The sequence below is a fragment of the Lissotriton vulgaris genome, chromosome 5 (assembly GCF_964263255.1).
Source record: "Lissotriton vulgaris chromosome 5, aLisVul1.2, whole genome shotgun sequence".
Taxonomy (NCBI): domain Eukaryota; kingdom Metazoa; phylum Chordata; class Amphibia; order Caudata; family Salamandridae; genus Lissotriton; species Lissotriton vulgaris.
In genome coordinates, this window is record NC_141693.1 from 390,103,698 (window position 1) to 390,127,884 (window position 24,187).

Here is a 24,187-nt window from a genome sequence, read left to right on the forward strand (position 1 = left end):
GCCTTTGCGGCATCTCGCGACTACCGCAACTGCTGGATTAGTAACTTGGGCTCTTCGGCCGTGTCTTCGGGCGCCGTAGCACCCCCTGCCTTCTTATTGAGCCATGCGGCCAACTGGGTGGCCAGTTCAGGAGGCATATCCTCCTCGTTAGCGGGCGTAATCACAACCGGGATCAGTTGACCCGCGTCTGGGATTGGTACCGGGTCATTAGCTGGTGTGACAGGGGCGACCGGGGGCACCTCAGGGACCGGAACCTCCCCTGCAACCGCCCTCCTCTTGACCCGTTTCCCTCTACCCTCGGGGACGATTCCTATTACCTTCTTAGGGTTACCAGGCTTGTTCATTGCAGCCAGTTGTTTTTTGACGACCGCCAAATCTCGACCAAGCGCTGGGACTTGTCCGACCTTTCGTTCCATTCCCGCTATCCGGTTCACCAGCATGCGTAGCACCTTGTCTGTCTCGGAACCCTTTCCTGCCTTCTTGCCAGACATGTTTCGATTATCCGTTCCGAGTCGATCAACACGGTCCTGGATTCTTCGCCTTAAATCACTGAAAGAGAAACACAAGAATTACAAGTTCTCAAAGTTGCCGCTTGTTCCATCGAGGGCTCACGAGCAACGAGTGGGTGCAGCCTTCAGAGCACAGGAACAAGAGGACGCTTCTTCGGATTCCCGCTCTATTTATTCTTCTTCGCGAGGGCGTGTACCCTCCTCCAGTATGCCTACTGGGCGTGGTCATCGGTGTAGGTGTCTAGGACAACCCCTCTTGGGCGGGAAAAGGCGCGCCCCGGCTACGCTGCTTCGGGCATACCAGCCGAGACACGCCCCCGCCCAAAATGGTTTCCAGGGAGGATCGGGGAACCCGACCATACGTTCGGGGGGACCGAGTGGTCGCCCCTTTCCAAAAACCTCACCTTGTGGTAAAGGTATTTACCAGGAGCATAATTGCACCCCAAAACAAGGGCCCTTTCAAAATCAGGCCCTATAAAGTGAAAGCACTGGATATGCCTCACTTGGGTATTAAGCATTCATAAAAAGTAGTGAATCATGTGGTGTCCAGGTCTGGACTGCCCATTCGGGCATTTACTGGGGGCCTGAAGGCTAACAGCATGCTTTCAGAAGAGGATGGGCTGCCATAACCCACCATGCTGCATGTCCCTATTGCAGTGCGGCCTCATGTAGTGTGGGACTGATTTGTACATTTTTGCCAGAGCTGGTATTGGTTTCTGGGTCAGTCCTGGTGATGTTTCTGTGGTAGCAGGTTATTCAGAGTGAATTGCAAATCAATTTTATCAATTTTGTGGGAGAAATGAGTGATGTGAAATGAGTAAGACTGAATGAAATGTAGTTTATGCTGGCGTAATCTCACGTTTCAGCATTTCGAGATATGATCATTATGCAAAATGCTTGAGATTATGGCATTACGCCTCTTTTTCTAATTTAGACTTCATTCAGGTAAAGGTCCTATTGTGGGAGCCTAGGAAAAAGAAGAATGCAAACAAATCAAATGCATTAGTCTGTTGTTTGTGTCACTCATAGTTTTACCCTATTATTTTGCTCAAAATGAATCCTTAGACACAAAAACGATGTGAGGACTCATAACATGCTAAAAAAATAGTGCAAAATGCTTAAGCTGGCATTTCACATGCTGTTGCAAATAGCCATTTCTGCAGTCATCTCTAACTTTTTGCCTTCCTCCTCCCCTTTATGCTGAATTATTTTTGTTGGCCTTAGGACTCCATCCACTTTGCTAATGCTAACCAGTGTTAAAATGTTTGTGCTCACTGCCCCTAAACATGGTTGGATTGTCTTATCCATTATTGCACAGGTCTTCACACTGTGGGGCGCGCCCCCCTGAGGGTCTGAGACTGCATTCCAGGGGGCGCGACTGCATCGGCAATGAAGGACTTATAAATGAAAATGACCTGGAAGAGGCGCCGGTTATCTGGTGCATTCTTAGGATGCCTTCTTTTGTATGCAGAAGTTAAACTGCATAAAAAATGTGCAACTGTAATCCTGAGTGTACCGAGTTCAAGGCTAAAAACAAAATACTGAGTAATTGTCATTTTTCACCTTCAGATTATTGCATATATAAAAAACGCGCGCACACAATAAATGAAAAAAGCTAAGGAAATTGATTTTTGGAACATATACTTTTATATTATAAACCTCAATTATCTAAAGCAATAACTTCAGATTTCTGGGTCTGAGCAGATACTCACCGAATTGAATCCTGGTTTTCAGAGTGGGGAAAAGTAACTTGAGTATTTATAGAGCTAAAAATTCCAAGCCTGTGGTGAAAAGCACACTGACTCCATCAGTTAAAGAATTAAAGCATACATTAGCTCCTCAGCAGCTTTTATAATTGTTGCTTAACCAGCTGCACAGTGTTAGACCTGGTATCATTGGTGTGAGTCTCCCTTCCTTTTTTTCTGATTGCCTCCTCTGTTTTTGATCGGTTTTGCTCGTTAGACCCTTTGGGCATTGTGCCACTACTATTCAGTGCCACAGTGCAAGTGTTCCCTATGTTAAATTGATGCATTGATTAGTGACTCCATTATTGGGTTATTTGATTTACTTGTCAGACCCTAGTACAGTGCACCCTGTGTGCCCCGGACTTGTAAATCAAATGCTGCTGGTGGGTTTGCAGCACTGGTCGTGCCACCCACAGAAGCAGCTTGCAAAGTGTGTCTTGGTAAGTGCACCCACTTGCCAGTCCCTAAACCTTCCCTTTTCTTCATATCAGACACCCCTAAGGTAGGCCCAAGGGCATGGTGCATTATAAGTATAAGGTAGGACATGCCCTGATGAGTGTGGCATGTCCTAATAGTGAATTACAGCCATTTTTGTGTTTCACTATTGCAAGGCTAACTGTCCCGATAGGCAAGAATGGGCAGTTTGATTATAACATCTTATAATCCTAACTGACCCAGGGAACATGGTAGAAATTTGAATTTAGTATGCCTGAACTCGGAATGATAAAATACATCTTTTCGTAAAGTTGGTTTTAACATTCTGTGTTTGAAAATACCACTTTTAGAAAGTAGGTATTTTCTTTCCTAACAACCAAGCCATCCTTTGCTAGGTTGTGTATTCCTTGTCTGGAGTTTAAGTTACAGGAGTTGGGGGATCCCAGGAGACAGGGTGAATCAGCACAAGGCTCAATAGAGCTATCTGCATGTAGATGGGTGGGAGGAGTTGCACCTGGAACCTGAATGGGGCTGTGCCTGCCTTCCACAATGCTGGCTCCACCTCCAGTGGTGCGTCTGATGTCCCTGGCCCACACTGGCAAAGGAAAGAAGGAGTCCTGTAAACAAAGTGCTCCAGGATTGCACTAAACTGGTTTGGACTAGGTACAGGCCCCTCTGCTTTCAGAGGACAAAAGATTTTGCAGTATAAATATGGGGACCCAGACCCCAAGACTTTAAATCACTTCTGCCAAGGAGAAGAACCAAGGAAGCTACAGGAGTTTGGACTGCCCCCCTGCCAGTGTGCTGTGTTGCTGGGCTGGCCTGAAGTGGTTAATTTCTTGGCAAGGAAAGGAGAGGGAACTTTCAAAGAACTTTCATCATCTTGCAGAATATTACTTCAAGGACTTGAACTTGTGCTTGCCTCGTGCTGAAGTTTCAGGGACAAAAGACTTCACCACCAGCTCCCCACAGAGTTTCCTTACTGAGAATTCTGTCTGCAGAAGCCTGCATGTCGCTGGGAGCTGGAAGCGCCATGCCACCGCAGAGGTCGCCGCCGCATCACCAGAGAAGCGTTCCTTCATCAAAGCTGTTACCCGACGCATTAATGGAGAAGCATGTCACCACCCCAAGAGTTGCCGTCGCATAACCAGAGAAGTGCGTCGCAGGGCCAGTTGCGACTCCAAAGTTACAGAGTTCACCGTACGGCTGCCGGGCATGCACGCATCGTCTTCACGTCGTCGCATCAAGGGCGCCATCTAATTGCATCAGACCGGATTTGTTGCATCACATCGAGGCGCCATCTTGCCGCATCGGATTCGTAACAAGGCCACAGTACGAGAATCTACGCAGTACCTTCTCTCCGGTGAGGACCAAGACACATCCCCTACTCTGGGCAAGAGTTGAGGCGTGACACATCTCCTCCCCCGAAGTAAGGAACCGACTAATCTCCAACTCTGCAAGCCTTTTGTTTGTTTTGCATTACGCATCCAGGTACTTGTGTGAGAACTGTGTCGTATTTACCATCAACTTGAACCAAGTGATTTCTAAGATCTTTCAGTTCATTTTAAGTACAGTATTTTGGATTTTTGTCATTTGTGTTAAGTCTATATAAAGAATACTTATTTTTATAAAACCTGTGTTGTGTTCTTCTGTAATGTTTTCACTGTATTACTGTGTGTGTTACAAATGCTTAACACACTACTTCTGAGATAAGCTCATCTGCTCATGCTAAGCTACCAAGGGGGTGAGAAGGGGTTATCCAGTAGTGTGATCCCCTTTCCCTGACTTAGAAGCAAGGGTCCCTATTTGGTCATAGGTGTATACCATTGCCAACTAGAGACCCCCAGTTCTAACACACAGGGTCCAGCATTATGAGTGGCGAACTAAAGCCAGGGTCACTGGAATTATGCATCAGGGAAGGACCAAATCATGTGGCAGGGTTGACCAAATTATGTGTCAAGAAAAGGAAAATAATGTGGCATTATACAGCAGATTTTGTGATACATTTACTTTGTTATTTTATCATTTTTGCATTGGGTAACACTATCTGGGCATAGGTTCACCTCATTAATACCGGTTTAATACCCAAATATAGCAAAAACCAACGGAATGGTGGCCAGGAAAGCTTTGCAAAGGACCTTTAATTGTGCAGCAACACACAATTATGACTCTAAAAAAAGAGCATAGGGGTTTTCCTTAGCAGCATGGAGATGAGAGCACCTTGCTGCAAAAAAGGCGAGGGCAACACGTTGGAGCTAATTTTTTTCTAAAAGGGAGGAGATGTGGTCTAACGGCGAAAGCTGCCTACTTTGAAACCTAGTTAGTGTGATTCTGGGCGAATCACTTAATCGCCTAGTGCCTAATTTAAAAAAAATAATATATGAATCTAACCTTGTGTTTGTATAATGTTATGGTGCTTATGTAAAGTGTTCCAATAGCCTTGGGCCGAGTCTGCTCCCTATAACACTCCCCCAAAAAAGGAATGGATAACCTGTTTCAAGATTGGGGTGATGGCCAGTGATGGTTAGTAAGTTGTAAAAGAGGCAAAGGAGATAGACTGCCACTTAGAGCCTCAGCTATCCTTATTGCAGTAGGCGCTGGTGCATTGGGGCTCAGGAGTGCGAGGCGCTCACAATATCCAAATTATGGAGCATACAGTTTTTTAGTAAAATTCTGTTTGATGATTTACTCCTATAATATGTTTCACATTTATTGTTGATTATGAACTACAAAATAAAATATCTATGATATGATCTCAACAGCGCTGCCTTTCCGTTCAGCCCTGCTTCTCCTGCTTCCCGTTCTTTGCCATAAAGTTTTGCAGGAAGGCCTGACTTAAAAATATTTTGATATGGGGGGCTCAGAGCAAAAAAGTTTGAAGACCTCTGCATTATTGGTACATTTAATTTACCTATAAGTTCTCAGTAAAGTGCACTGCATTGGCAAGGAGCTTGATTTTAATTTTCTATCAAAGGGCCTGCAGCACTTTTTACACATGTCTGAGGCCTGCCACTGTAGAGCCTGTGTGTGCAATGTCCACTGTCATGTCGACTTGGCACTTAAAACCCCTTGCCAAACCTTAAATTCCCCTTTGGTGATTTATGCCTTATTATGACAATTGCCTTGTGGCAAAGTGATTCATGTGATTGTGGTATTTGTTTTTTTTGTATAATACAAATTATATTTTTATATAAGCTTGTGTGGAGTCTCTTTGTGGTGTGCCTAGTTTGTCACTGGTGTGTGTGTGTGTGTGTGTGTGTGTGTTGCACAAATGCTTTACACATTGCCTCTGGGATAAGACTGACTGCTCTGCCAAACTAACAAGAGCTGGGGTATTCTTGGGTATATAACTCCCTTACACTTACTAGAGTGGTAGGTTCTGCTTGGCTTAGGGGCCTACTCTAGCCAACCAGAAGCCCCATTTCTAACAACAGCCACACACAAAGGGAGCTTAGATGTGACTAATAAGTAAATCACATCCTGATGAGTCAATCTGGGCTGGATGAGGAGCTGACACACCTGAATAGGCTGTGTCCCATTCCCACTCGAAGGACTGCAAACCCCTCCGGAGTGAGTCTGTAGCCAGGGCTGGTGTGGGAGGATCTCTGTGCACTCCAAAGCTCCTCTTTGATGTCTACTTCACTTCAAAGGCACCACTGGATATAAGAAATTGACTTCTTACCCTACCCCTTCAGTACATTACTGGACCTGTGAAGATCTCTGCCAGGAAGAAAGACTGATGTGCTGCTAAAAGGACTACACTCTGTTGGGCTGCCGCTCTGGAAAACTGATCTTCTGCTGTGCCCTCCTGCCGCCCGCTATTGTCCGTTCTGACTAAGGAAAGACTGAACCCATCTCACTTGAACCCTAAGGGGCCTATTAGGATGACGGGCGGACTTCGTCCGCCCGTCATCCTAGCGGGGAATGGGACCGCCCGCCATAAGGGCGGGGGTCCCAGGGGTGGCATTAGGATGTGCCCGCCACTGTGGCGGGCACATCCTGCATTTCTAGCATTGTGGCGGGCGGAGCGCTCAGCACCGCCCGCCACAATGCTAGAAATGCTTTTCAGCATTTGCATATACAATGCGGCAGGCACCGCGCGGTGCCTGCCTCTTTGTATATGCAAATGAAGGGGGGTACCATAGGTACCCCCCCATGTGCACCCCCCACCTGTACTTCACTCTGGGGGCCCACAGGGGGCCCCCAGAGTGAACACCGCATGCCTTTCCGTGGCGGCACTGCCGCCACGGAAAGGCATTGTGAAATGCCTATAGTAATACTGCGGGCGGTGTCTGACAGACACCGCCTGCATGTAACTCGTTTTCCGCCCCGGCCGCAAGGCGACCGGGGCAGAAAAGTGTTGGGCGATGTTTTGCACCGCCGTGGTCCCCCCCGCCATTCTAATATGGCGGGGGGGAATACAGGGAAGGATGGCGGGTGGATTTCCCGCCCCAGGCTGGCAGTGGCTACCGCCTGCCTGGCGGGGGCAATCCGCCCGCCATCCTAATGGGGCCCATAGTGACTCGAAGAGCTTGCTGGCTTGACACCTGTTCTAAGTGTTAAGGACATCAAAGACTTCAATTCATCCTGCAACAGCACCTGGATTTTGCCTGCTGCAAGTCTTGCCCTGCCTAGTGGTGACAATTCAGTCATCGGTCCTTGGAAGTGGATATGAAGTGCAGCTTCTACCAGAATCCATGCATCAATAATATTGCGCCGAGCGGAATGAGCACATCTCCCTTAGTGCGTCGCTGCCATTGTGAGGACAGCAGACATCGCATCGCCAATGGAGCGGCGCATTTTCTCCAGTTTTCTAGTTATCTCAGACTTTGCGAGGTTTGGCACTGATGCATCAACTTTCAATGAGCTTCAGCGATGACGCCTTTTCTCTTTGCTTCCCAAATCTCAGCTTCATCGGCAGTGCATCTATATTACGTTTCAGTGGAACAAGGCTGGTCCCTGAATCTGACCCGCCGTCCATCACGGCCAACCTGAACATTTGGATTTGACCCAGTCTTGCGTGATCAGATAGCCTCAGTTGGCACTTTAATCTTTTAAGCACTACAATTTCATTTAAGCTTTCAAAATTCATAACTTTGTTTATACTTAATCGATTTTTGTCTTTTTGATCTTGTTTTGTTCAGAAAATTGAAATTTGTTTTTATAAACTGGTGTAGAGTCTTTTTGTGGTGCTTTCACTGTTTTACTGTTTGAAGTGTTGCACACATTCTTTACTGATTGCCTCTAAGTTAGGCCTGAATGCTTTATGCCAGGCTACAGAGAGCGCGCACACGCTAATTCACAGTGTGTTGTTAGCTTACCCTGACTAGGATTGTGGTTCCTGATCAGACAGAGTGCACACCTCTGTCAACCAGAAACCTTATTTCTAACACATGCTACTGTGTAATTCTGCATTTCTTGTAATTTACCCAAAGGAAATTTCTCAGATTCCACCCAGGTCAAGAAAGAAAATAGCCAGTCAGCTTATTTCAGGAGTATCAGTTGAGAAACATATGCAATATTTGCTAATAAATAAGTTATCTCAAAAGAGATGAAAATGCACTTCACGCTATCTGTGTTTGTCTGATGCACCTGCTGTTTTAAAACTTATTTGTTCCTGAACCGCTTACTTAATACTCAAGCAAACTTTTTGTTGTTAAATCTCAGAAGTAGATTGATATCTTTCCTAGTGTGTTACATTTTACAAGCTTCACCAGGATTGATCGCCTTTCAGTGGATTTTTTTGGGGCAAGTTATCACAAATATTATATTTATATATAATATTATATTTTTCTTAGAGCAGCATAACCTGTGGTCAAGTTGCAATACGTAGAAAGAAACAACGCTCATTAAAATTGATTTTACAATGCCCAATGCATTATCATACTAAATAAAAACACTTCCTAAACACCTGTTCATATTTGTTTGGGCTAATTAAGCCAAACATGTAATTCTGTTGAGGAAAATGAAATTGTTATTGAAGATATTTCTAATGTTATATAGAATGGGCTATTAACAGTTTTCAACTTACATTTATCATTGTGTCCAAAAACTACACTTCCAGCTGCAGAAGACGTAATCATATCCTCGTTGTGTACCTTTGTGTTTAGTGTTGTTTATTTTTTCAAAATTATTATTACCTGCTCATTTCAATTGGAACTACTGGTTGGAGTAGAGCAATATTCTTAAAGCAATTAATCATCTTAAGTGCATATCTGAAATCAAATCTGTATATTGACTGGTGAAAGTATATTATTCTGATATGTGCCATAATATTGAAATATAAAAGATGCCGCCTAGTATTTTCTTGTCAAAGATGACTATATGTTAGGTAATTGCCCGTTAGAAGGAAAAATACACTTCTATGTTATAATATTGAAAAAGATAACTCTTCCACATGACCAATGATGAAAGTATAAAGAAGAGTGGACAGACTCCTTCATAAATCAGGCTTACCCTAAAAGTGCTAAAAAGTTGAAAGATTAGTGGAAGTGTTTACAATTGGAAGTAACTACTATTAAATATCAAGGATGTTCACCAAACCAGTATCAGTTTAACACTCAATAGGGATGTGGAAATCAGTTGTGATTTACACCATCCTGCTCAAACATTAAACTAATCTAAGGAAACAGGTATGCTACGTCTCAGGGGAATGAGAGGGGGTCAGCCACACAGGTCTGTCGTTTTGGTCTGTCACATGATAAAGCACGAGGAGGGTGTGCACAGCCAGATGGTAGCCTGTGCAAAGCTAATATTGGATCCATGCATGAAACATTTTTCTTGGTTCCGCCATATACAGCCCCATGTGTTGGAGGAGTACTTTGAGCAGTTATATGCAGGACAATTGGTTCCCTATAACCCATGCCCACAAATGAGATCCTTAGACTTAGCAATAACTGAGGAGACTGTTATCACTCTAAACAAAAGTATACTAGCTATAAAATCATTACAGAATGGGAAAGCCCCAGGCCTAGACAAGCTCCGGGGAGACATGTACAAGGCGGAACCTATAATATGGGGACCGCTGCTCCAAGTGGTCTTCAATGCCATCATGTGTGGTGGCAAAATCCCGGCGACCTAGAGGGGCACCAAGATTATCCCTATCTACAAAAAGGGAGATAAACGGTCTCCCGGAAATGACAGGCCTATCAGCATTATAGATGTTTCCCCAAAAATCTTCTGTAAAATCACCCTAACTAGGATCTAATATTGGATCGAGGAAAATAATGTCTTGCCAAATTTACATGCAGGGTTTAGGGCCTCCACAAGCACCACAGATCAAGTTTTTAGATTTCTTCTGTTAATATGGAAGAAAATAATCATTAGAGGAGGCCACTTATATGTTGTGTTTGTGGACTTAAAAACAGTCTTTGACTCTATAGATCGCACCCAGCTTTGGCAAGCTCTGGGAGTACTAGGACTCCCATCATATTCGTTCGTTTCAACTTTATTTTGGCTAACATTAGCCACAAAAGCACAAGTTAAAACATTACATATTGCTATTAACTCCATAGTCCATTTACAAAAGTTTTGGGGAAAGAAGATATACAATTTATCAGCTTTATAAATTATGCCCTAAAAACATTCAATTCACTTCATAAATATAATAAAATTTGTTTAAAAGCCAGTTTAAAATGTATTTGCAGCACTTAATATTTACAAAGCAGAAGTTAAATAAACAGTTCAATTGCACTATAATTTGAGCCCAGCCTTCTTCCTGATTAAGAAAACGTTATATAGGAACCTAGATATGCAAAACACAATCACCTGTGTAGTATTGGTCCTCAATATACGTTCAGCATCTTTACAAGACCTAGCACTAAGCATGGGCGAATTTTGCGAATCTGGCGTTCGCGAATTTGCATATTTGCGAACTCGCAATCCGCAAAATCTGCGAATTCTCACAAATTTGCGGATTTTTTTTTTGTGTTCGCAAGGGTTTCTGCCAGTTCGCAGGGGTTTGGTACCAGTTCGCAATTGCGAACTTACTTGTTGGCTCGCAACGGTCGCGACTATGTTGTTTCTACGTCTGGTTCATCATCACAGGTTCTGCCACCCTCTGTTTCACCCATGCCACCCTCTGGTACATCAATGCCACCCTCTGGTTCATCATCACTGTAGATTATGGGGGGGGGGAAGCAAGCACACCTGCCCTGCTTCAACTGACATGAATTAATTTGGGGTTGGTTTATTAATGTGTCACTGTTTTAAAATTCCAGTCTGGCACCTGCTTCCTTATCTGTAATTTGCTTTCTGTTGCAGTGCAACTTTTTTTTCCAGGACCTTTGTGGCCTACTTGTAGCTATTCTATGAGCCTGCTGTGAGGGTCAGAGCAGGGTCATACAATTGTTGCAACTAGCAACTGAACTCTGGAGGGGCCCCAGTCAGGAAGCACTACAGGGAATGGTTACTATTACTAATGATGAGTTTGAACTTTTGCACCTGCTGAGTGCTTTCATTTTTGAAAATTCGTTTTTCTGCAGAGCAGCAACTGTAATGCCCCAAACAAACATACTGGATAAGAAGGTGAGCAACCCAATATACCCTTGCGGGCTCGGGCAGAGTTTATTATAATGAAAGATGGCCAGCAAGGGGTTTTATTGTTTTCTAATTTCTCAGCACTGTTAGGACCTGTTTTGGAACAATCAAAGTACCTAAGCTTGAAATTAATCAGTGGCTGTCCTATGTTATTAAATTATACAGGGAGTTCCACAGAATAAGAACAAAAGATGTTACCACACTAACATCATGTTATACAATAAATGATCAATAAAATACAAGAAACCAGGATTTAGTGTTTTCTGAAAATTATTATTTAAATTCAAGGCAAAAGAAATATATTTATGTACAAAAAGGATGAACATTCATGTGGGGTAGGGTACATACATGGATATAACTTGGATATTCAAGGTATTGGTTATTTATCCTTTGACCTATCCAAATATTGAGTCCAGACTGCTTAAGCACAATAGTTCATTGATTTCAACTTAAAATCAGAAGAAAATCAAAGGATGACATGAAACAAGAAGTGCAGAGTTGGACTAAACAAGTCGACGTTTCGGTCTTATTTGATGTTTTCTCAAGACCATCATCAGGACAGAACTAGTAATATATAAAATTGATGACCCTTTTAAGTTCAAAAAGCACGTCAGTAAAATTCAAGACGGCAACAACAACTTCAATTGTAGCGTAAGGGTGGGGCAAATAGATAAATCATTTGTGCCCAGAATTCACTCGTATTAAATACGGTAGTGCAGTCTACAATTTCTGGCGGAATGTCAAATCAATTTCAATCACTTGAATATTTTTTAGATCTCGCGGCATGGAACGTCAGACGAGTCCGGTCAAGGTTCGTTACACATGAATGTTCATCCTTTTTGTACATAAATATATTTCTTTTGCCTTGAATTTAGATAATAATTTTCAGACAACACTAAATCCTGGTTTCTTGTATTTTATTGATCATTTATTGTATAACATGATGTTAGTGTGGTAACATCTTTTGTTCTTATTCTGTGGAACTCCCTGTATAATTTAATAACATAGGACAACCACTGATTAATTTCAAGCTTAGGTACTTTGATTGTTCCAAAACAGGTCCTAACAATGCTGAGAAATTAGAAAACAATAAAACCCCTTGCTGGCCAAACAAACATAGGCAACTGAACTCTGGAGGGGGCCCTCAGGAAGTACTACAGGGAATGGTTACTAATGATGAGTGAACTTTTACACCTGCTGAGTGCTTTCTGCAGAACAGCAACTGTAATGCCCCAAACAAACTTACTTATGAAAGTTGATTTCTAATCCAAAAGTGATCCAAAGAGAGTCAAAAGGCCTCAAATCCCAAAAAGTGCAGGCAAATGTCAACCTGAGGAGTTATTCTGATAAAAATCATCATTTTCAGAAGGTCTATGCTGCTTGCTAGTGGATTTCTTGTGTAGAATTGCAAATTTTGTAATTTCGCGAGCGCAAGATTGTTGCTGCCCGCCGCACCTACATGTTCGCAATTGCGAACTCTCGCGATGCGTCGCCAAACTCCCGCGGGATCCCGCAGCATGATCCAAAATGGCACAGCACTCGCAAAAATATAGAGAAAAACAACTCGGCAAACGCTGAATGACGGTAAGTGAACACCGCACGCCGCAAAATTGTATCACCAAGAAAAAAAAATCCGCTGCGTGCGAATTTGCGGATTTTGCGGGACATTCGCAAATCTCGCGGATCGCGAATTTACCGAAAATCCACAAAATTTGCGAGCGGAACGGATTTTCCGCCCATGCTTACCTAGCACCCATGTTCCTGCATAAAGGTCTAATCCAGCGAACCCTGGGCAACTTATATAACGGGCAGAAGAAGAATAGATGAACATCATCTTCCTTCGCCTGCTGTGTACAGGAGATACATAGGGAAGTACCCGTGTTTCCCCCCCACCTGGATGTATTTGCATTTATCTGTAGGACCCCGTATCTAAACTGTAAATATAAACTTTTTGCTATTGGTGGTCCAATCTCATCCATGAAGGGTTCAAAGGAAACAGTATCTTTAAAAATTAAAAACTTTTGGGTAAGTGAACCAAAAGATGTGCCCTGTACTAGTGGGTTACTGATATAAGACCAGAATGCACACTTTAAATACTTTTTACAAGAGGGTGTCAATGACAAGGGCTCATCCCAATAATGGGATAACACTAATCTATTTGTCCAGAAAGAAATATGTTTGAACCATGGAAATTTTTATGCCCATCGAACTGCATAATTTCTATCAGGCCACATCTATAGTTGACCAACTCAGGAGTGGTCCATATCTTAATCCAATACAGTAAAGGCCTTAAAATAGTATGATGGTCTGTACGTTTGATAGCAACATCCAAAAACACAGGAACTAGGGGGTTCTAGATGGAATTTTTAACAACCTCCGTATAAAGATGTTTTCATCCCATTCAAAATTGTTTTTGCAGGATGGACCCCAAATCTCAGCCCCATAGAGTCCTGCTGATTAGGCCTTTGCTTTGAATACTTCCAAAGCTGGAGTGATGGCCTTAGATTGGCTTCCACCGTGAATTTTTAGAACGGGCATTGAGTTCTGACGAAGGGCTATCCTGCTCTTTTCAAGCTGCCCTTTCCAGGATAGTTTACATAATTCCCAAATAATTAAAACTCCCCACAAGTTCTAGTTTTTGGTTGTTTAGGGCCAAATTTTTCTTAAAGGTTTTCTGGGGATTTATAGACATGTACTTAGTTTTTGAAGAATTAATTTCCAATCCTTTGTCCACGCAGTAACTATAAAAGCAATTCACCAAATTTTGGAGTCCCTTTGGGGTCTGTGAAATGAGGATGGTGTCATCAGCAAAAAGTAGTGCTAGAATCAATTCACCCCCTAGTTTTGGTGAGTCATTTGCACAGTTCCCTAAGTACGTGGGTATATCGTTAACAAAAAGTGTGAACAGCGTAGGCGCCAACACGCAACCTTGGCGTACGCCCTGTCTCACTGGTATGGCCTGTGTTAACTCCCCTCCCTTCCCCCTTCTTACCTTGGCGTAGTTCCCTGTGTGGAGTCTAAATAATTCTATAAGTAATTCACCAGGTACCCCTATGTTTGCTAATGTTTCCCATAAGAGTGTACGAGGGACAAGATCGAACGCAGCCCTCAGGTCCATAAAAGCAACATACAAACTGCTCTTCTTAGTATTGATATCTTTCCAAACAATACAAGTAAACCTAAAGACCTTGTCTACAGTGCTGACTTTTGCTCTGAACCCTGCCTGATATTGGGATAGTATCTGGGAGTCATCCATCCACTCTAAAAGCCTGTTTAAAATGTGTCTGGCATACACTTTTTGAAATTAGATCTATCAAACTAATTGGGCGATAATTTGCTGGATCATAACGATCTCCTTTTTTTAAAATCGTTATGATTTTAGCCCCCTTCCAGGACTCCAGAATTGGAGTACCTGCTGCTATGGAGTTACATAGGAAATTAATATACTGTCCCCAAACTTCTATATCATGCTTGAGTAGATCGCCAGGGATCTTATCAGGTCCCGGGGCTTTCCCTGGTTTGATAGCCTGTATTGCCTGGACAGTCTCCTCTAGGCTGAAGTATAGATTAGTAGTCCGTAGTGGCAAAGCGACCACCTGTTTAGCTATGGGGAACCCCTCTTTGTTTAGGGAGTATAACTTAAGAAAGTGATCTCTCCATGTTTTTTCATCAAGGAAGGTGTCCTTACAAGATCTGCCTGACTTATTTCCTTTTGATATTAGGCTCCAGAAAGTGGCTTGATCCTTCATTTTTGCTGCCATAAGTAGATCAGCCCAGATTTCCTCATCCCAAGATTTCTTTGAGTAGGAGAGGGTTTTCTTATATGCTTGTCTGGTATCTCTGATTCCCTTTGAGTCCTTAGTTTTAACTGCCTGGATCAGGAGAGACTTTGCTACACGGCACTCTTTATTGTACCATGGGTTGCCATGTTCTAAGTTGATGCTATGAGATCTATCCCGCTTCTCATAGATTTTACTCAGAAGAGGAGTTAGAGCATCAACCAAATTAAGGTGCATATCTAAAACTCCATGATCGCCTAAGGAGAGATCCTGGCATGTAGCAACTTTATCGGCAAAGGTATTGTAAATACATGTCATAGATGTCTCCTTGGCTAAGAAATATGGCCATCTTAGTGACGCCTGTTATTACTTATCTGGGGTTCACCATCATACCCCTTGGGCACTATTTCTGTAGCTGTATTAGTTTTAAAAGGCTGAGGATCCAGGGTTAATTGTAACGGTAAGTGATCACTCTCAGTCCTATACCCAACCTTGAAATCAGCAATTAAGTGCCACAAACTCATGGAGACCATTATGAAATCTATATGGGACTAGGGAATTTCCTCTGCGAAATGTAGGGGCCGCTGGTCTATCTGACTGGAAACGACCATTACAAGCCCTTAAATCGTGCCCTACAGTTAGTTGTAAAATTTGGAATGCCGCAACAGTATATTTTACCTCCCCATTGCTATCTAAAGCGGGGATATTGTTTGCCTTGTCTTGTTCATCAAATAAACCATCTAATCCCAATATTGGCTCGTATTTACAATTAAAGTCCCCTCCTATAATTATTTGTGAGTTAGGACCCAGAGTATTAAGAAAGAGGTCCAGTCGGTCAATCAGCCCAGATTCCTTATTTAAAGGGCTGGGCCTCTTATATGCATTTATTAAATAGGCATTCTTTTTTTCTCTGGTCATTATTTTAACACTTAACAAATCACGGGATCCGATGGAAAGCGGAGTGACTTCAATTTGTAAATCGATTTTTATCCAGATCACCAAGCCCCCAGAAGCCCTTCCTCTTACAGAAGGGGTGGGTTCGCAATAAAAAGTTTTGTATCCCAACCTATGTGGAATATCCAGAGACCAGGTCTCCTGTAAGAGTATTATATCATTTTCGTCCAGGTAATTACAGCAGATACTGTCCCGGAGGTTCCTGCATAAGCCTGCAATATTCCAAGACAACATTTTGACTTCAAGATTCCTACTGAGTGTAGGGGAAGTTAAGTCTTGTTAGCCAATTTGGGAAGTGGAAGACCCTGTTCTAGTCGGTGTTGGGTCTAGCCCCATTTTTCTGTAGTCACTAACATTTGGTCTCAATGTGCCGTCCCCACAGATTTTAACAGACCTACTATTGTCTTTCACCAATTGCGGAGAAGGCAGTGGTTGTGACATTCTGCCCAGAGTAAACTCCATGCTAGTATTAATGGGGGAAGGTATGGAGGAATATAATGTGGTTAGTCAATCTACCTCCTCTAGAGTGTTGAAACCCTCAAATCTATTTTCTAGGGGGGTAAAGGGAAGCTGATGTCTTGGTGCCCCTGCATGCCTTGGTTTATAGAAGTAACCCAAGGGAAGTTTGCTAATAAGCGTACTTTCACCCTGGGGTTCCTCTATTGTTTCCAAAATCCTCCTGGCTTGCTGAGGGCGTCTAAGATTGATAACCACACAATCTCCGCTGATGTTTTTTGAGGAGTGACCCAACCACCCTACTCTGCGAACCATCAGAATATCTTCTCTGTTCGCCGGTCGAAATCTTTTAAATCTGACTAGCGAATCGACAACCTTATTTCGTAGGCTATACCAAGATTCAGTTTGGTGTCTTTTCAATGAGGGTACCCCAGCTAAGATGATTACATAAGGAGAAGATGCCGGTGGTAATTGCAAAACATCGGAACTTGGCATCAAGTCAGTACCTTTCGGGCTATAAACTTTGGGTTTATCCGGTACCTTGCTAGAGTTCCCCTGGGTTGGTAAGCTAGCTGTACTTCCAGTGTTTTGTCCCGCCTTGCTTATGCCCTTGTCCCCACCAATTAAATTAGCAGGCCTTTCTAAAGTTTTTGTGGGTAGCAGCAAACTTGCCGCTTCCTTGTCTACTAACAAGGGTAATGGTGAGAGGTTGCTCTTTTGGTGTGTAGAACTATTCCCCGCCATCCTCAGATTTTTGCACATGTGCTCAATTCTCGCAGTAAATTGTGACAGGCTTGCTACCAGATCCTTTTCTATTTTGGCCATTGTCCCCTAAACAATAATTCTAGGGAGTCCTTCAGTGATGCTTCTAAGGTGGCAAACCTTCTTTCTAACCCTACATCAAGTGGTGGGATAAAGCTATCCGTTTGGGTACCCATAGATTTTAGTGTAATCCCTTGCTTGACCTTAGCATTAGCATAAGTAGTTTTTGGTCTCGCACCCCCAACTTCCTTACTATTTGTTTTTTTTCTAGTAGTAGGATTTGGTAAGGTTTTCTTTATGCCCTGATCTTGTACCTTATGTTCTGCCACTCCACGGTGAGAGCGAAGTCTTGCTGCCAGAGATGGGGTAGACTTGGGAGTAACTTCCTCAGATGAGGTAGTCACGGAGGTCCTAAGTATATTTGACAACCGTGAGGAATTTAGTGTAACCGGTAGTGTACCAGGAAGAGGAAGAGTAGCCATATCAGAAGAAGGGGTCAAGGGAGCATGAGGGAGCCCACCATACTCGGCTTTATTTGGGTCATCAGTGGATATGTTTATATCATCATGTGTGCTATCCAACCCTGAAGCCTGACCAGTCCCCTTAATAAGGGGTACAGGGTTGAGGTTTGCAGCGGGCGACCTAGCATTGCTAATAGCTCCCAATGAGGATCTTTTCTGTGCCTCAGCTAAACCTTGGGAAAGCCGTTTTTCTGCTAAACTTATCTCGCGTTGCAATACAGAACCTGCTCTAATCAAAAAAGCATCCATTGTTCCTACCACTCCTTCCCCCATGGGATGCGCATTTTTACGGTTCACAGCCATAACAATAGTCAATATGAAAAGTCAATGGCACAGTGGTGCTTATCAGGGGGGGGTGTCCCTGCCCTGCCTCTCCAGGCCTCGGACGGCCGCAGACAGCCCCGCCCTTGTCCCGGGCTTCTCCCATGGTTCCCCGCGTGCGTCCCGCGACGTGGGAGTGCTCGCGTTCTTTTGTGGCTCACCGGTCACGTGGTGTAGGGGGGCATGGCCCTCAGGGTGTCTGGGAGGTGTAGTTTCCCCCGCTCGGCGGCCGCTCGGCGATCACAAACAGTGGCGGCGGGGGGAAACCAAATGAAGCGGCAAGCCTAAATGTCCAGGTAAAGTGCTCCGAATCGTCCTCGCAATCCTTTTCCTCAAACTGATGGTCAGAAGTTAGGGACCCGCTCCACCGCAGTGCTCACGTTCTTTTGTGGCCCACTGGTCACGTGGTGTAGGGGGGCGTGGTCCCAGGGCGTCTGGGAGGTGTAGTTTCCCCCGCTCGGCGGCCGCTAGGGATCACAAACAGCGGCGGCGGGGGGAAACCAAACCAAGCGGCAAGCCTAAATGTCCGGGTGAAGTGCTCCAAATCGTCCTCGCAATCCTTTTCCTCAAACTGATGGTCAGAAGTTAGGGACCATCATATCTACTTAATATCCTGATCCGTTTACACTATGACACATACGCAAAGGTCAGGTGGAACTCTGATGGAAGTCTTTCAAAAGATATATTTGTCCGTAAATGTGCTAGCCAAAGCTCTGTCCTTGCCCCAGTATTATTCACTTTTTACACACATGACCTAATAGGAGATCTGTATAATTGTGGTGGCGACTCCCCAAAATAGCAGGCAGTGTGGTGCCCTGTCTGCTTTTTGCAGACATTAGAAAGAAAAAATAGTCCCTAGAGTTGAGGATATCCCTTATGTCGCGGTGTTCCTGAAAGAAAATTGTATATGAATATTTTAACCATATGGTGGTCACCCCAGGTACAGCGAACATATCCAGTACATATAACCATCTGGATACAGGTGTATAATTTATTACCAGAAACCACCAATCAGAAAAGGTGCAACTAAAGGAAGGAGAAGTTGTTTTAAATTGTTGTATGTGCCATTAGACACACTCAGAATTTGAAGTGTTTTAAAAAAAAACGTCCTGAAGAAGGTGTACCTATACACGAAAGACACCGAAACGCCGCGTCGACTTTTGGTTTTTACTATAATTGTGTGTTGTATAATTATGTAACATTGTTATTATGTATTGTAAAGAAAAATCTTTTTAATAAACCACTGTTTTTATCACTTTCGCATATAATTTGTTTGGAATGCCATAGGACTTTAGGCAAGACTGAGTACTCAATGAAACTGACGCTCAGCCGAGGTTGTTAACTGAGCTATACTGTTGCAATTTATCTATAGGGTTATGCTTTAAGTCAGGTGGTGTCTTTATTACCTAAAGTCAGGAACACCGCGACATAAGGGATATCCTCAACTCTAGGGACTATTTTTTCTTTCTAATATTTGTTCACCCTGTCCCACATTGGTCCATAGGGTACCTCCCTTGTTTTGTTTTGCTTTTGCAGACAACACACTACTCATTGCCAGAACGTCCAAGGGTATCCAGAATCTTTTGAACAAATTTGACAAAGCGTGCAAGGAGAGAGGCCTTGAAATAAACTGATCCAAGACAAAATATATGACATTTAACCCTTATAAATCCCACAAGGGAAAACTTTTGCTGGGCACGCAAACCTTGGAGTATGTTAAAGCATTTGATTACCTGGGCGTGTGCATTACCGATAGGCTGGTCTGGATGCCACAAATTGAAAAGAGCTCTCTGACCCTCCAACATGCCGATTAAGCAATAGTTCGGAGGGCCAGGGCGTCTCCATACTGGCCAATTTCCCCCATTCTGGAACTTCATAGGGCCAAAGGTCTAGGAGCAGTCCTATATGGAGCTGAGTTATGGGAGCTGGACAATTTGAAGGATATAGCACTTGCTGAAAACAAATTTATTAGGGCGATCCTGAACCTTACTGTAAACACTCCCCTCCTGCCGCTTAGACTTGTTCTTGGCCTTAAACCCATAAACCACTTTGCTATTCTCAGGGCTCTCCTGTTCTGGATTAGGATATGGACTAGTAACACACAGGTCCTCGTGAAGGAGGCCCTGAAAGAGTTGATTGCTTTGCATAAACAAACAGGTCCCATCAAGTGGTTTAACACGATCAAGGACTGATTTTTAAAACTAGGGTTGAGGTGTATGTGGGAGGAGCCAGGGTCTATAATAAAACCAATGGTCCCCCTTCTTAAAAAAATGTTCTGGGAGTAAATGGACTCACAAAGTCTAGAAGGTAATGCACATGGCAGTTTTACTTTTAGTTTTTTAAACAATGAAGGATGGTTTGGTCTCAAAATGTTTATGAATGATATTGAACCCCCCCCCCCCCCCAAGAGCCCTGTACACTCAATTCAGATATGGAGCGCTCCCTTTAAATTCCAGAAGAAGCACCTGGGAAAATGCATCTGTAACATCATAGTGCCCTATATGTCATACTTCTTCTGAGACCCTTGGTCATTTTATTTTCTTTCGTCCCTCTTTTGTTGATCCTTTTACTCGCCCCAGTGAAGCCTTATGCATTTTTAGGTCAGACACCACAAGTTGGCTTGCATTTGCAATTTCGAGATTTCTGCTCTTTGTCTGGTGGAAGTGGTAAAAAATTATTAAAACTGCTTCTGTGAACTTGAGGTGATAACATATATCAATTTGACCCCACGGAATTGAACAATGTATTTTATATTGTTTTAGACGCTGTGATAGCTTGTTTTAAAATGCAATTTTCTTATGAAATATGGTGCTATACTTTTAATTGTTTTTATGTATATGAATTGTTCTTTTATGATGTAAATGATCATATTTTTGATGAAATAAAGAAAGCTTCTGCCGTAGTCATGTGGCATCCCCCATTTTAGGTAAAAAATATTGACTAGCTTGGGTTAAGCACTATTAAGTGTGGCAGTAGAGGTGGTCAGACAATTTTTACCATAAAGCCTGACTCGAGATTCCAATTGCAAGACTTGAGCACCGCAAAAAAAAATTATACCTGCAGGCTGTACCAAGAGCATTCCCACAAGTGGTTCAGTTCAGTTCAGTTTGTTTTATTAAAGTGCACAGCTAATTAAAACCATTGCACATTACATACAACAATTTAAATAAATGTTTTCAGAAAGGATTTGGACCTTGAAATAAATAACCCTGTTATCTCTACCACTTAGGGGGGTGGGTTCTAATACAATTTATTGGCAAGGTACGGATGACTAGAGAATGAAAATATGTGATAGCAAGTCAGAACTCTTTGCCTTTTGTGTGTTATCACCCCCTTCCCAAGATACCTTGATGCAAATGGACATCCCTTCATAAATGTTATTATTGTGATTTTTTTATTAAAAATTACACAATTAGAGTAAATGTGATTATATAAATTGATAATAACTCTAGGAAGACTGAAACAAGCACATCATGTCCCTATGATCCCCAGTGTATAAATCATTTATGATCAAATGTCCAACATGGAGTTACGCTGACAAGCCCACAGGACTACTTGTCATGTAAAACTATGTTAGAGGCAGCTCAAGTAAGAAATGACACTCCATTTTTAGACATTGCAAGAAATGTGGAAAGCAACACAGTTCCCCAAGTATTTTACCACAGGAAGTGCAGGAGCCTGTCTACTATGAACAGAGATTTACAGATCATTAATCGAAAAGCTGAAGCAAGTGTCTATGATTGTGCTGGAAGGAGTGAGTGCATGAATAAATGCTTAAAGCAGAAGAAAACGTGTGTGTTGAAGAATGTATATTTTGTGGAAAGATAAAATGCTACAAAGGAACATAAACAGGTGAGAAGTTAATCAAGGCCACGGAGCTTCGAGTTGACAGAAAGCTTGGCAAGAGTGCACCATTAATTGTGATATAAAGATCTCAGCAGTTTGTAGGAGGGACACAGTGATGTACAGACTTCAAATTTGAGTGCCTTGAGAATAATGCACCTATGAGGAAGTTTCATGACCCAATGAAAATGAACAAACTAAAAACCTTTACTAACATTTCCAAGAAGAGGGCAGTGAACATCAATGGCAGGACAATCGTTGTGAAAGCAGACAAAGTACTATTTGGTCGAAACATTTTGACAGCACAAACTCAGAACTTTAAAAAGGTGGATGTGCTCTCTCATCCATTAGGACCTTTAGGATGGGCTTTAGCACCTCCAGAAGGTCTGTTGCAAAAGGTAAACAAAGCTGGTTTAGCAACATAATTGCATACAAATGTTACCCATGCTGAGAAAATCCATGGAAATTCAGCCATGCTGGCTGATGGTATGGTTCTTGTTCAGAGACTAAAATGAGAGGAATCCAACTTTGGTGAAGTGGCTATGTCTGTCTTGTCCATGGCTTTGCGGGAAGGAAATAGCAGTAAAAGAATCAATGTTGTGTTTAATACGTACACTGAGATGTAAGAACACTAAAGGACAATCAGATGGGGAAAACTCAGGCACCAGTTACAGAGCATCCCACCTTCCCAGATTGTAAGACAGTGGAGAAACTTCCTAAACTACACGAGGAATAAAACAACTCACATTGCATTTCTTGTTAACAAATGGAGGAAACCAGAGTATTTTATAAAACTTGAGAATAAAACACTGTGAACTAACTGTGAAGATAAATGCTACAAAATCCCATCCGAAGGGAACCATTAAATGCTCGTTTTCAACAGCACACATTAAGAAGGAGGTGGTTGTTTGTTGCTGCCTACTGCACTCACTACTAATGACGAATATGAGGTAGCAATAAATCGGCTCAGAAGACAATAATGTGTTTATTATTTGTTTGAGATTCCATGACGGAATCATGGCTAAATTGTTCCTGAAATGTGGTACTAAAATAAGCGTGTGAGTCTTTGAAATTATTTAGAAAATAGCTTCAACTCTTGGTGAAAACCATTGACAAGCTATTATAGGTCTCCATACGTTTACCAGATGTGACACTGTAACCACATTGGTGGCAAAAGTAAGTGCATTCAAAATCCTGTCTGCCAACAGACATACACATAAGACAATGTTGCTGCTCAGAGACGAATGGGATCTTTCTAAAGAATTAATGGACATATTGGAGCAATTCTCGTGCTTGCTGTATGCACCAAAATCTTTGTTTCATCACGCAAATGCCTTGATATATATCACCTATTATCACCTATTCTGCAGAAAGAAGGGTGATATAGAGGGTCTATATCAACTTCCACCTTGCAGGGACTGTCTGAAGAAACATGCTAAATGTGTGAATTATCAAGCCGATATAAGCAAGACATGTCTTCTGAATGATCTACAGACACCTTGTCCAATTGGGAGTGGGTGGAAGTTGGAAAAACAAGAGGAAGCAGAGCAACTGGTAGTGGACTAGATGAAGGGGTAGCCAGGACCTCAGGCTGTGTTAGATATACTGGCTGGAAATTGCATTAGGAATGCCAACATGTGACTGCTGTCTAAATGACCTTACGTGTACTGACATGTGCAGACTTCCCACCTGTGAAAATTGAACAGATGCAGTGAATGATGACACCTATTCAGAAAAAGATGATAACGAAGAATGTGAATGATAAAATTGTGTTTATGTTCACTCATTACATACATTGCCTATGTAAATATAATAAGTATTGGTATGTGAAATTGTAACTAAAAAATAATGCATATAATCTATATCAATATGTGAGGAATACAATTAAATTGTATTGTTAATATTTTAAGGACTATATTGTTATTATTACATTCAATAATCATAATTATTTTAAATAACATTGCATTTAACCAATCTGGTGAAATTCAATTTATTTTTCCACATATTATGAATACCCCTGGGCGAAGCACTATGCTACGCTCGCGTAGTTTGCGAAGTTTGCGCAACTTCGCACTACGGGAGATGCACGTAGCACAGTGAGAACACGCGTAGTGCTGCGTAGCGTAGTGCAGCGGTAATTTTTTGCTTGTTCGCGGTCCTCAACTTCATGTTCCCGACCGCGAGCAAGCAAAATGACATCTTGGCGAGATTCTCAAGGCAGGGAGGTCAGGATTCTAATTGCGAGTGGTTGCGCATGCTCGCGACCGATCGCGATGAGAAACTACCAGTTCGCGTTGAGAAAGCTGCCGCTCAAGTAAAAATCT